General features: G+C 42.1%; 1 protein-coding gene across 3 annotated transcripts in view; it reads right to left on the reverse strand.

Annotated features, from left to right (window-relative positions):
• negr1 (neuronal growth regulator 1) overlaps positions 1-12,518 on the reverse strand; it is a 177,525-nt gene that overhangs the window by 14,885 nt on the left and 150,122 nt on the right. The window lies entirely within an intron of this gene.

Below are 12,518 nucleotides of genomic sequence, written 5' to 3' on the forward strand. Positions count from 1 at the left end.
CAAGCAATATGTTTTTGTTAATTATTTCTAACTCAAAGTCTGCTTTAGATAATGTACGCCCACAGGCTGTGTGAGTGTCACACATGAAATATTCCTTTATTACGCCAAGACAGAACCCGAGGCAGTGAATGCACTCCGGTGTCTACTCCCCACCTTGCTGCTGACTGCCTGCGGGAGGTTCAGATAAAAGCTATAGTGTCCTGAAGTGAGCACCATTGATTCAGAGGCATATTTTATACAGCAGTTTGAGACAGTACAGGCAGTGCTGATACAACACCAGGCAGCCGGGTCTCTTTGCATGTGCCTTCCTTTCCTTTCATACACAGGAATGTGTTCAGCGGTTCACAGTTCAAGGTCTCAGAAACAGATATAAAGTTCTCCTGCCACAAAGTCCTCGTGGACAATGAAACAAACAAAACAAAACAGAGCCGCCGTGCTACTTATGTGACCCCCGTGACACATGTAGCTTTAGGAGATTGCAGTCTGGAATGAGAATGAATCCCTTTTACACTGAAACCAGAAAACTAATTGCAGGGTTGTTAATTAATTCTTAATAGCCTCCGTCTGTCGTCCTGGAGATGGGCTGCACTGGAAAGGCTCAAAACTAATTCACTAATGTCAGCTGCAGTTAATTTGGGGGACTGTATTTAAGGCAGAATTAAGAGTGAATTTGACGTGTGTCTCTTCTTATGACACGGAGAAGGCGGTGTGCGGGGAGGAATTGGAAGAGTTGCTTCTGTGTGTTACACTGATCGTCCGAGGGTAATAATGAAAATGTCACATGTTAAAGCAGAGATAGACGGTGTTTTTTGTACATGCTACAACTGTGCTTGACACACATGAAAGGAGCTTTAAAGTTATTAATATTATGAGAATTAAAGCTAATGTAGTAAAACACATGGTGAGTAGCTTGTTGTCAAATGGTTGTAGTGGAATTTATTTGAACTATTTAAGCACTATTAAAGTACTAATTAGTATTAGATTAGTAACTCGAAGAATATACTGTAATAACTTCATGCATTTTAATGTAGCTTTCATATAATCCCCAGAGACACCTGAAAACAATCAACCTCAGTCATGCACTGCTTTCGTTTTGGGGATTTACTGGTTTAATCTGTACCAGTGCAATGTGCAGATGTCAGATATGTGCACTGAGATAAAAGGCAAAATCTTTTGTCCTGAAATTGAGAGATATTTAGTAGCATTAAATTAATGATCTCAGTGCGGCTGTCCCATATCATATGGTCCTACTGGTATAGGTTTTTTACGTCATATAAAAGTATCGAATCAAGATGATATAGCAATGCCAGGCAGTGGACACAACAACAATTCAAGCCCAGGCATGTCTGACAGTGAGAGCTGTGTGTCCCCCTCTGATCACCATTTATTAAAACATGCGCTAAACTGTTGAGTTACAAGGTTTAGTTACTTTGTTAGTTACTGTCAAAGCATTAAGCAGTTAGCTTTACACTTTAACTGAAAATTACCAGGGAAAGCCGACACAGGCGCGTTTGTCTTGCGCTGTGCTACTGGATCTAATGCTGTGTCACTACTCTAATGCTGCTGCTAGATTCACCCTTTGATTTAGGCAGTCTGTCATCAGTGGGTCATTGGGAAAGAAGGATGGAAAATGTCCTCCATGTTGTTAGCGCTAATAAACAAATGCTGGTGCCTGCAAGCTGCAATCACCGATAATATGCTGTTCAGTACTTGTTTTTCTATATCACTGATCGAGCTGCAGTTGGAATTGTTCAGAGAAGAAACATTTACGAGAAGAAAAGTTGAGGTGGTGTGAGGCGGTGGGGAAAAAGGCAGCCAAATAAAAACAATGACTTGTGTTTAAAAGTTGCATCAAATTCTCTGTCAGCGCATTTAAACAGAGTGCAGGCTGAGCTGTTGCTTTGTGTTTACTGACAATAGCTGTGCAGCAGTCCTGGATGTTTAGGTTGTATGAATAAAAGGCAGACAATATCTCCTCACACTGCAACGTGTCAGATCCCCAAAAAAGCCCTCAACTCTTATCTGCTCCTTCATATCCTCCCCCTCTACTCCAAATCCACTTTAGGCTTTCCTCTGTAGGCTTATCCGCTCTGCTACGCTGACGCTATCGATGTGCAACTTTCATGCCTGCATAAATACCATAACCGATGATTGTGACACATGCTCCTTGCTTTTGATGTGAGACTACACTTGGTGAATGTGGCTCTCAAGTCTGTAAGTACTACTCTCCCTGCCTTTGTTTTCCACATGAGGTTAAACATTATTGACTGGAATCACTGAGGGGAATGAGTCTGCGTTTACCGACAAATTGGACTGGTGGATTGACCCCCGGTTCAACTCGGCTTGGTTTCAGGAGCTGAAAATATCAATACATTTGGTAAAATGCACACAAATCTCTCTGTCGGCAGAAGCAAAGCAGATGGATTCACATTTACATACAGTATTCATCAACAAGTTGACTCACTGGTCTCATGACAGGGGATGTCAGTATGGGAAATGTCACTACAATTATACTGCATTCATACTATTAAAGGCAATTATAGCCCAGCATAAAGGGTAAACCAGCAGCAGCACATAAAAGAAGCTAATATCGTCTGTCTAGAAAAAAACTGATCAAAGTTCCACCAAAATGCTTTTCAAAATGCTTTTTTATTGGTTAATCAGACCCAGCATCCAATTACTAAGTCCCTCCATCACCATTAATTTGTGCCTGTATAATGTGTGTGGAAAAGAGCAGACGATTGAATGTGCACTTTTCCATCAAGGCTACATGCAGCGTTAAAGCACTATTTCCAAGAACAGGAGCAATCTAACCCAAGAAAAACACAGCACATTGAAAATATATCTATCTTTGACAGACACGTGATGACAAAACAATCATCCACACTTGTTAAAAAAGCAATTCCAACAAGCAGTCCTTACGTGATTACTGACGACTCCTGACTTAGTCTTGTCCAACACCATTCAACTACTCAGTGAATCATTTCTCACCTTAAAAAACTGTCAGTTTCCAGTCCCACATATTCCAGAATTTCCAGAACTCCTCAGACTGCAGTGATTTTTAGCGTAAAATATCCTGACATACATGTTATATCTCTTAATAATTCATGTGAGTCTGATCAACAAATCCAAAGACAAGACAAACAATGTCTTAATATTCTGTCAGTACCACCATTAGGTGGGACACTGTATGTGCAGGACCAGCTCAATTCTCAAAGACACAAATATTTGAAAAATCAGGCACTGTAGTTTTAGTTTTAATCAAAGAGCAGCGTATTCTTCTGTGCACTTGTGAGCATTAATGGATACGTATACAGTGCCATGCTCATTGTAACAAGCGACCGTGTCAGCCAATAAAAAAAAATGTATAATACAGTGGAGGCAATAATACAAATTGCTGATCAGACTTTAAATCGACAGACTGAATTTGCTGAAATGTATCAGGAACACATTTGGGTTTTTTTCATTCCTGGTCCTGTCAGGGTCCTGGGACTGGGCGACCCAGGATCCCTGAGCAGTCATGTATTATATTATTATTATTATTATATGTATTTTGGTATTGCTGCTGCTCTCCTCCATGATTGTAGATGTGAGTGTGTGTGTTTATGTCTGCGGGGATGCTTGGAGGATGGAGCTCAGCCACCTGCAGGCCTGAGGGGTGTGGCCCTGCGGAAGGACTGGCCACACCCGAAGCCACACACCTGCCGCTGATCAGGGCTCGTCGGGGGAGCTACTTAGGAGAGTCTTGGAGCTCCCACCGACGCGGGATCATTGCATGAGACTCCACGTTAGTCACCCTGTCTAAGTTTAGTCAGAAAGTGTATGCCTGCCATTTCTGAGTGTCCTGACAGCTGCGCTATTGTTTCCCGCAGGAAGAGCGTGGAAGGCACGGAGAGCAGCGAGCACCGGGGGGTGCTGACACGGGAGCAGAGAGCACACGGACTATTCACGGGAGACACGACACGGGAGTCTGGGAGAACACGGGGATTTATTGTTACGTTGTTTTCACTCTGTAAATAAACACTGTTTGTACATAGAGCACCGCGCCTGGGTCCTCCTTCCCCACATCCCCACGGTCTGCCAGCCAGACCGTGACAGGTCCGCTTTCATGTTTCTGCTTTTTTGTCAATGTTTTGTCATGAAACAACTTTTCTCTTTGGTCTAATTGCAGATACTTAACTTCCTGGGCCCTTTTCCCACCTGTGTGATTACCTAATTATCATCTTATTCTTCTTGTGTTTGTAGTCTCTGTGTTACTTTTCCCCTGTGCTGACTTTTATGTCTAGCGTTCCAGCCATTTCCCTCATGTTTTCCTAGTGGTAATCAACAATTGTTTCTTGTGTTTTTGTAAATGTTAAAAATGTCTCTGCCAGATTTTTTGGACTGTTTGCTGTGTACCAGAAATCAATCTGTAGTAAAAACTCTTTATTTAGAACTGCCTTGTGTTTCACCTGTCCATATGTGTCCACACAGTCACTATAAGGGTAACATTTAGGCTGAGAGGTATTTATCCAAAAAAGAAAAACACGTCTGTTCACCAACTTTATAACACAAATATGCTTTTAGGTGTGCAGACATGGTCAAAATGACCTGCTGAAGTTCAAAGCGTGCATCAGAGTGGGAAAGAAAAGGGATTTAAGTGACTTTGAATGTGGCACGGTTGCTTGTACAAGCCCCAGCTTGTCTGTGTAGTTCAGAAACTGCTGACCTACTGGGCTTCTTCCACACAGCCATCTCTAGGGTTTACAGAGAATGTTCCAAAAGGGAGCAAATATCCAGTGAGCTGCAGTTTGCTGGGTGAGAACACTTTGTTGATGTCAGAGGTCAGAGGAGAATGGCCAGACTGCTTCGAGCTGATAGAAAGGCAAAAATAACTCAAATAACCACTTTATACAACCAAGGTGTGCAGAAGATCATCTTTGAATGTTCAACATGTTCAATCTTGAAGTAGAAGTGCTATAACGACAAAAGACCACATTGAGTGCTACTCCTCTCAGCTACAAACAGGAAACTGCGGCTACAATTCGCACACTAAAATTAGACAACAGAAAATTGGAAAAATGTTGCCTGGAATAATGGGTCTCGATTTCTGCTGCAGCATTTGGATGGTAGGGTCAGAATCTGGTGTAAACAACATGAAAGCACAGATCCATCCTGGCTCAACGGTTCAGGCTGCTGGTGGGGATGTAATGGTGTGGGGATATTTTCTTGCACACTTTTGTCCCTTTAGTACAGCCGATGTTGTTTAAATGTCACAACCTACCTGAGTATTGTCACTGACCAAGTCCATCCCTTTATAACCACAGTGTACCCATGCTTCCAGCAGGATAGCACACCACGCCACAAAACTCAATCCATCTCAAACTGATGATGAAACATGACTTAGATGACAGTAAGCTCACTGTACTCAAATGGCCTTTACAGCCACCAGATCTTAATACAATTAAGCATGTTTGGGATGTGGAGGAATGGATCCATTCCATTATGGATGTACAAAAAAAGGGCGTGGTGGGTGGGCAGGGCAAAGTCTCAAAGGAACGAAGCCAAACGAGGTCCTACCCAGCTTTTGCGAGTAGCTGGTGAGTGTATGTTGTTGCACAGAATAAAAGATGTCATTGTTTAATATAGTTATCTCTTATAGCAAGTTAAATCTGACACCTATCTGTTCCTTAATGACATCTGACAGATTAATGACATATGTAGCTGCTATTTTAATTCTTCAGATCCAAATTTAAAATCAAAACTTCGTTATTTTTTTTTACTTTATAATTTCAACTTTTTATAGTTCTTGCACAAAAAGTTTGAATATTACTTTTTTAAGATGTTGAATTATATTTTCTATTTCTTTCTGTGAAGCTTGTGAATAAAGTGCAAAGATATGATTGACTGTCGTGCTATGAATAAATATTAGTGTTTCAGGGTGGCGGTTCCACAATAACAAAGAGAGAACACTTCTAACGGAGTCCTGTAGGACGTTACTCACAGAATATGACCTACTGCCAGCAACCAGGGCTCTACAAATAACTGTGTTGCATAACACTCTTTTCTAGTTACTGTTAGTTTATCAAATCTGTATATTTTGACAAACAGGGTGTCAGATATCAGACTCGGTTTAATATATGCCTGCAGCACTGATCCTTAGGATATACTTGAAAAGAACAGAATGAAATTCTCGCGTCGTCTATCACTTTGTCTCGTCTCTACTGTGGTGCAGAATAAATTAAGGTGTGTAGCAAAGAAAGGGTTTGCCAGATATCAAAACACACATCAATCATCCAAATGCCAACAAACAATCAAAAGACAGACTAGTGTCACTAGTGATATGCAAATGGACAACTCTAGGAGAAGGCAATATTCGTCTCATTCTGTGCTAATATTCCTCCCTGTGCTGGTGAGAGGCATACGGGCTTCCTTCCAGTCATTTTCTGCTGTTTCATGTTGGGATACGGATCTGTGGCGGCCCACGGGGAGCCACCCACCATCACTGAGATCTCCACATGCTAGATGGCATTAGGAATAACAAATGTTAAGCAAAATGGTCTAATCCTCCCGTCTCCTTTTAAATGTGCTCAGACAAAAGCGCCTGAGATTCTTTGGTGCTAATTAACAGTGTCAGCGGTGACAGGACTCAGACTCGTGAGTAGCTCAGCCCATTGATTGTTTCAAGCACGTTATACGGGGTACTTGGATAATAAAGGACCGTTTATCACTTCAGAGGCCGTTACGACCCTTGGTGCATTGAGTCCTGAGATTATTTTGCCAAAGGCATCTCTCAGCAGCACGTTCATCGACCTTTCTTCATTATTAGTCGATGGGAAGAGGGTGGATCCTTGTCAAAAGCCCTGAATAACTCATCAGTTTCAAGGCCAAAGGAAAAGTAAAGGGTTAATGGTTTCTGTTTGCGTCCTTCGAGGCTTTACCCTTAAGCTCTTGCATTTCAATTCCTCTGTTTCATGGGAAGAAGAACTGAGCGCAGGAGAGTGGGGAACTGAGATAGCAATGAGCTGTGCGGGATGCAAAAAAAGTTGTGTATGCAGGGGGTTTGATTTGTCTGTGTGTGTGTGCGTGTGTGTGTGAACAAAAGCGTGTATATCATTAATTGTCAGAAACAACCCCCCCAGCCATCCAGCACTAATGCATCCATCCCTACACTCACCACCACAACCAAGTGGGAGCATACTCAGCATATACGTGCTTATATACTGTGTGTCTCCATATGTGTGTGGGGGCTGTTCTGCTTTATTAGCCATAACACAGAGTGAAACCACTCCAAGTTGTGCAGAAAGCCTTCAGTACTGGCAGAGAAATGACCACTTTTTAGCGATGCAGAAGATGCCAAGCTGCTTAGAAATCGAGCCGATAGAACTAACCTTATTTAACGGTCAGACATCCAAGCCATTTCCCCAAAGAGGATGCCATTTCTGAATGTCATGACCTTTTCTAACCGCGTTTAAAAACCTCCAAGGTCTTCAAGGTGTGGTTTGTCAATGAAAAGAATTTAAAGACTATCGAGGAGGGGGTAACTGACGGAGAGGCGATGCAAATGCTCCGCTTTTAATGGGCGCTTCAGTATAGATACTGTCATTTGTGGATGGGATGACTGAGAGAATTTTCCAGAGGCTCACGACAGCAATTGAAACGACGCGCGTGGGCTTGATGAACTTAGGAGAGGGTCCAGACAGTTTCAATAACATAAAAGACAGAAATGGAAAAGAGCTTTAGGGTTGCCTCTGTGTGTGATTTAGTGTGTTTTCAAATAGACAAGAGTAAGTGCTATTTAATGGGTGATGGGCAGTGTGGGTTGGTTTAAAGGTAGGTGAAATTGTCATGAAGAGAGGGACTCTTTGTCCAGGCCTCTCAGAGATAATTGTCTGAAAGAGCAAAAAAAAAAAAAAACCCAAACCACTCCACAGCAGTTAATCCTGAGAGGGCAGAGGGGCAACACTGAAGACATCAAACTTGACAAAAAACAAATTAAAGAAAAGATGAGGGAAAGGTGTCTGGAGTGTGATTTGAGAGGACTATGGACTAAACTCTTTGCTCTGTCATAAGGACACCCAGTATGGGTCCACATAATCGATAACACCGTGTCGTTGAAGGTGAAACAAGTGCAGAAAGTCACCGGGATTCATTTAGAAATCGTTCACTGTGGAAAAGGAAGCAAGGTGTGCAAAGCCCTACTGAAGAACAGCACTAGTGAAGCCTCCTGTTACATTTCCTCCTGTATGATCATGCATACAAAGTAGAAACCAAGTACATTTAGATCTGTTTGTCTCCGGGCTGCTGTGATTAACAGGGGTTGAGTTCTGTCTCAGTCAAAGCTATATGAAATGCAAATCAGTAGCCAGTACAGTCACATCTCTGATGGCTGACAAGCATTTTCATGCAAGTGTTGTAGTAGGACTTAGAGTTCAATTTACAAAGTGAGCAGAGAACAAAGCTGAGCTGAACTCAGGTGAGCCCCGAACAAATCTGTTACACCCACAGGAAGGTTTCTTAAGGATTTCCTCCTTTTCCTCCTGTACCAAGGTGCAACGCAGTGCATGGATGAGAAAAAAGCTCGAGGGGCCAGGGTGATATCAAACTGACTGGACACTTTCATAGCTTCCCTTATCAAAAGTATGCATCATGTGTATGCATATGAATAAACTCAGTTACATTTGGGTGTGTAACACTTTGCTAGGAGCCAGCCATAGCATTTGCAAGTCAACACAACAGGAGTATTAAATGACCAATTTTACATCAGCTATTTTGCTGTGAAATAGCAGGTAAATAGAGGAAACTCTTTTTACAGCAAAGCGCTTTCATTATTGTCATCGCAAAGCCTGATGATGGTAAAGACCTGTTTACCCACCATTTCATGCCAAAACTGCAGTTCCTGTTAAAACCACTTTGATGAACACTTTATATGTGAACATTATAAGGTGTTGTGTTTCCCTCCTCTCATCCCCGACCGGTTGCGCCAGATGGCTACCCCTCCCTTAGACTGGTTCTGCTGGAGGTTTCTTCCTGTCAAGAGGGAGTTTTTCCTTCCCACTTTCACCAGGTTCTTGCTCATAAGGGGTCATCTGATTCTTGGGGGTTTCTCTGTATTGTTGTAGGGTCTTTATCTTACAGTACAAAGTCCCGTGAGGCAACTGTTACTGTGACTTGGAGCTTTATAAATAAAACTGAAACTGATTAAGATTAAGGCTGGCATCATAGGTAAGAATAGCAACAATGTAACTATCTGATAACTCCACTGAGAGACTGTTTAAAAGATAAAATGACCACATATGAATGTTTGGTTTATATGTGGATATTTGAAGAAGATTGTGGAGATTATTGTGGAGAAGTCCACATTGCTAAATATCTGGTAATTAACAACTTTATGTCATTTGAACCATCATACAGCCTCCCTCGAAACAGCAAGGAGCTAATAATATAGATTAGCCTTTGTTAAATGCATAATGCACAATATCAATATACACAAATTAACAAAATATGGCTAATTTATTGTGGAGAAATGCAACTAAAGAACAGCAGGAACATTTCCCTGCATCACTAATCTGCTTGCTGAATTAAACAGGGGAGAAAATTATTCAGCATCAGACCTAACAACAACAGAACAGCAGCTAAAACGCATCTCCATATCATTATGCCTCTATGTTTGATTTATACAACTGAAGCCAGTCTTCAAATAATGATTTCTTTGAAAATTTTGGATGCAAGGGTTGAGCATAGGTTTTCTTTTAGAAGCAGTGGGCACAGTATCTTTACTCCTCAGGCTTCTTCCTCTGCCAATGTCAGCAGGGGTTGTTTAAATTGGGCAAGCGAGGAACTGTGTAATTCCTAGCACTTATCATGGAGTGACATATAGGCACCAGTCTCTCTAGAATTTAAATACAGAGGAAGAAGACATGTCATGGGTGGGCAGAGTTCCTGAGGTTTATCGGGGCAGTTGGCAACGAAGACAAAACCACCCTGGCACGATCACATGACCTGTAATCTTGCAGAAGACAGCTGTCACACACGGACGGGTGACAAATTAAAGGGAGAGCTGACATCAAGTGTCTTAGCAAGGTGTTGAGCCACCTTGTGCTGCTAGACAGCTTCAGTGCCCCTTGGTACCGATTCAATAAGTCTCTGGAACTGAAGTGGTGGAGTGGAAAATGCATGATTTTAAATCATTTTCATACCTAAGCCATTTAATTAGACTAACTTTGTATTGATTTAAAGTGACCCTTCCCTCTCTGGGGACAAGTAAAGCTAAATCGCACCAGCAAAATGCGCCTCCAGCATATTAGAGCCACCTTATCGCCTCACCGTCGTGGTCAAAGGTTTAACATTTATATATCTGCAAAATAATACAGACATGGAAACATATTCTTGAGTAATCTCTCATAGTGTCTCGTGTTTTCATCTCAGACTCTTAAAAAGCAATGGCTAATTTTAATGTGACAGTATCAGTGCCTGCGGATGGGGATGCAGTGTTCCATTGGCTCTGATTTGCTTCAATAAGCCACTTCGGTAAGTGCCTGTTTAGGGTCATCATTAAAATCCCAGAGATGCCAAAGCAGAGCTGTTATAACACAGTGAAATGCAACATTGCAGACAACACAGCATGCACTGGTGAGCACAGCAGCACGCTTAATTGAGCAGGAACAGCGGTAAGTGATCAGGGTTAAATTTAAATGCCTGTGTTTTAGATTCTGTGAGAATAAACGACAGGACAAAGACAACTGCTCAAACACCCAGAGTTTAGGAATGACATCTGCATGAGGCTTTATTGGATTAGCAGGAGTATGCAGCGTGAGCCCGCAGGTCTGCGGATCTCTTAAGCAAAGCTACTTCCTCAACTCGTTCCTCAAGAACCCCAAAAGTGAGCGTGATGCAGCGAAGAGCCTCCTGAGAAGTGAGCGAGCCTGAAGAGCGCATTTGCTATATTTCCAAGGGCAATGACAACATGTCCAAAGCTTTCTCTCCATTACTACTAAAAGTGTTCTCTCCTGTACCTCAAAATTATGCCCATTTAACTCTGCTGAAGAGTGCACTCACCAAAGATGAGAGAGAGGGAAGACCTAAAGCACTGCACAGTGTGAACCCACTGCAATCTACAAATTGGCCAGAAAGCCATCTTTTCTGATTTACTGCGGCCTCTACTGTAAGTGTGTGGCTTTCTTCAATCATCCTCCTTAATGCACTAACCATTAGAGTCTGTCCAGAAAGAGAATATACCCTGGTGTCTCAATTATAGACCAAGACTGAATCTCTACAGCAGCCTTTTGTGGTCATAAAAGGAAATGACTATCCATTTTCTGCTCCAGCTCTCACACAGCAACGGCACGGTCCTGTCTGTTGTTGGGAGCTCATCTTTCCAACTGAATTGTCTTATTAATCACCCCCACTGCAGCGGTGAGAGTGCCAATTAAAGTTGGAAAGAGATTTAAATTGACAAAAAACCCCATTTTCAACGTCCCTTTAACAGCAGCTTCCCTTTGTGGTCCTTTCTGCTTATTTGCAGAACTTTTTACTCAAGAGCAGGAATGGAGGTTTTGTAAATACAACATCAAAAACTGGGAAGGATGTCGCGGACCTGAAAGCGCTACAATGCATAATGTGCTTTGATCTTCTGGGTACAGCGTAGAGATGTGTGAGATTTGGTGATCTGCAAACTCTGAAAAGTTATACCAGAAAAAAAAATATAAGTGACAGCGACAGGGATAAAAGCACTGCCTCCAACAAGAACTCAAATACGAGATGGGAAGAAACACATGAAAGAAAGAAGATTCTTTGTCACAACTTAAAAACTGGGAAAAGGCTCTGACAGGTCTCAGTTTTAATATCCACCTCCAATATTATCATTGCAAATACAGAGAAATATCCATGAAAGATGAATACAGGGAGAAGTCTGTAAAATAGTTTTCTCGCTCTTCTCGAGACAGTTGTTTAAGTGAGCGCCGCTGTGTTTCTTCTCCGTGTGTGTGGGACTGACAGCATGACCAGGTTTGCATTTAATGGCCGGCACTCCTGAGGAGATGCAAAATGGGAGAGATAATCAGAGGCAGAGAGAAAAGCGGTGCATGTGGGAGCAAGGGAACAACGCTGTGTGAAAGAGAGGCAGGGACAGAGAGACTCGGTGAGAGAAATGTGGGATAAGTAAAATAATCTGCTGACAGAAGGGGAGGGCAGCACGGCCATTTAAATCAGAGACTGACAAATAGGTGAAAGGCAAGCCTGAAAATGAGTCTTTGCAGGGGGCAGAGGGGAATGGTGAAGGTTAAGGTCCATGAAATATGGATAATAATCTGTTTATGTAGTTAAGATAGGGAAGAGGAGAGGTAAAAAGCCCTTTGTGTGAGCTGAAAATGTTTTGGCAATGCTGTCTGAGAGCCTAGAGTCAGAAAAATATTGCATTACTGCTAAAACAGGCTCCCTCTGAGACGTCTCCAAATTTAAAGAGTTTAAATTTAGTACACGTGCGTGATTGCAGAACTCTAGCTTAGACTGTACGATTATTTGTATGATTGCATAATTGC

This window comes from Aulonocara sp. 'chitande type north' Nkhata Bay, linkage group LG15 (genome assembly GCF_057382095.1).
Source record: "Aulonocara sp. 'chitande type north' Nkhata Bay isolate Kocher_YH1m ecotype deep benthic linkage group LG15, A_spYH_male_GT1.1, whole genome shotgun sequence".
Lineage (NCBI taxonomy): Eukaryota > Metazoa > Chordata > Actinopteri > Cichliformes > Cichlidae > Aulonocara > Aulonocara sp. 'chitande type north' Nkhata Bay.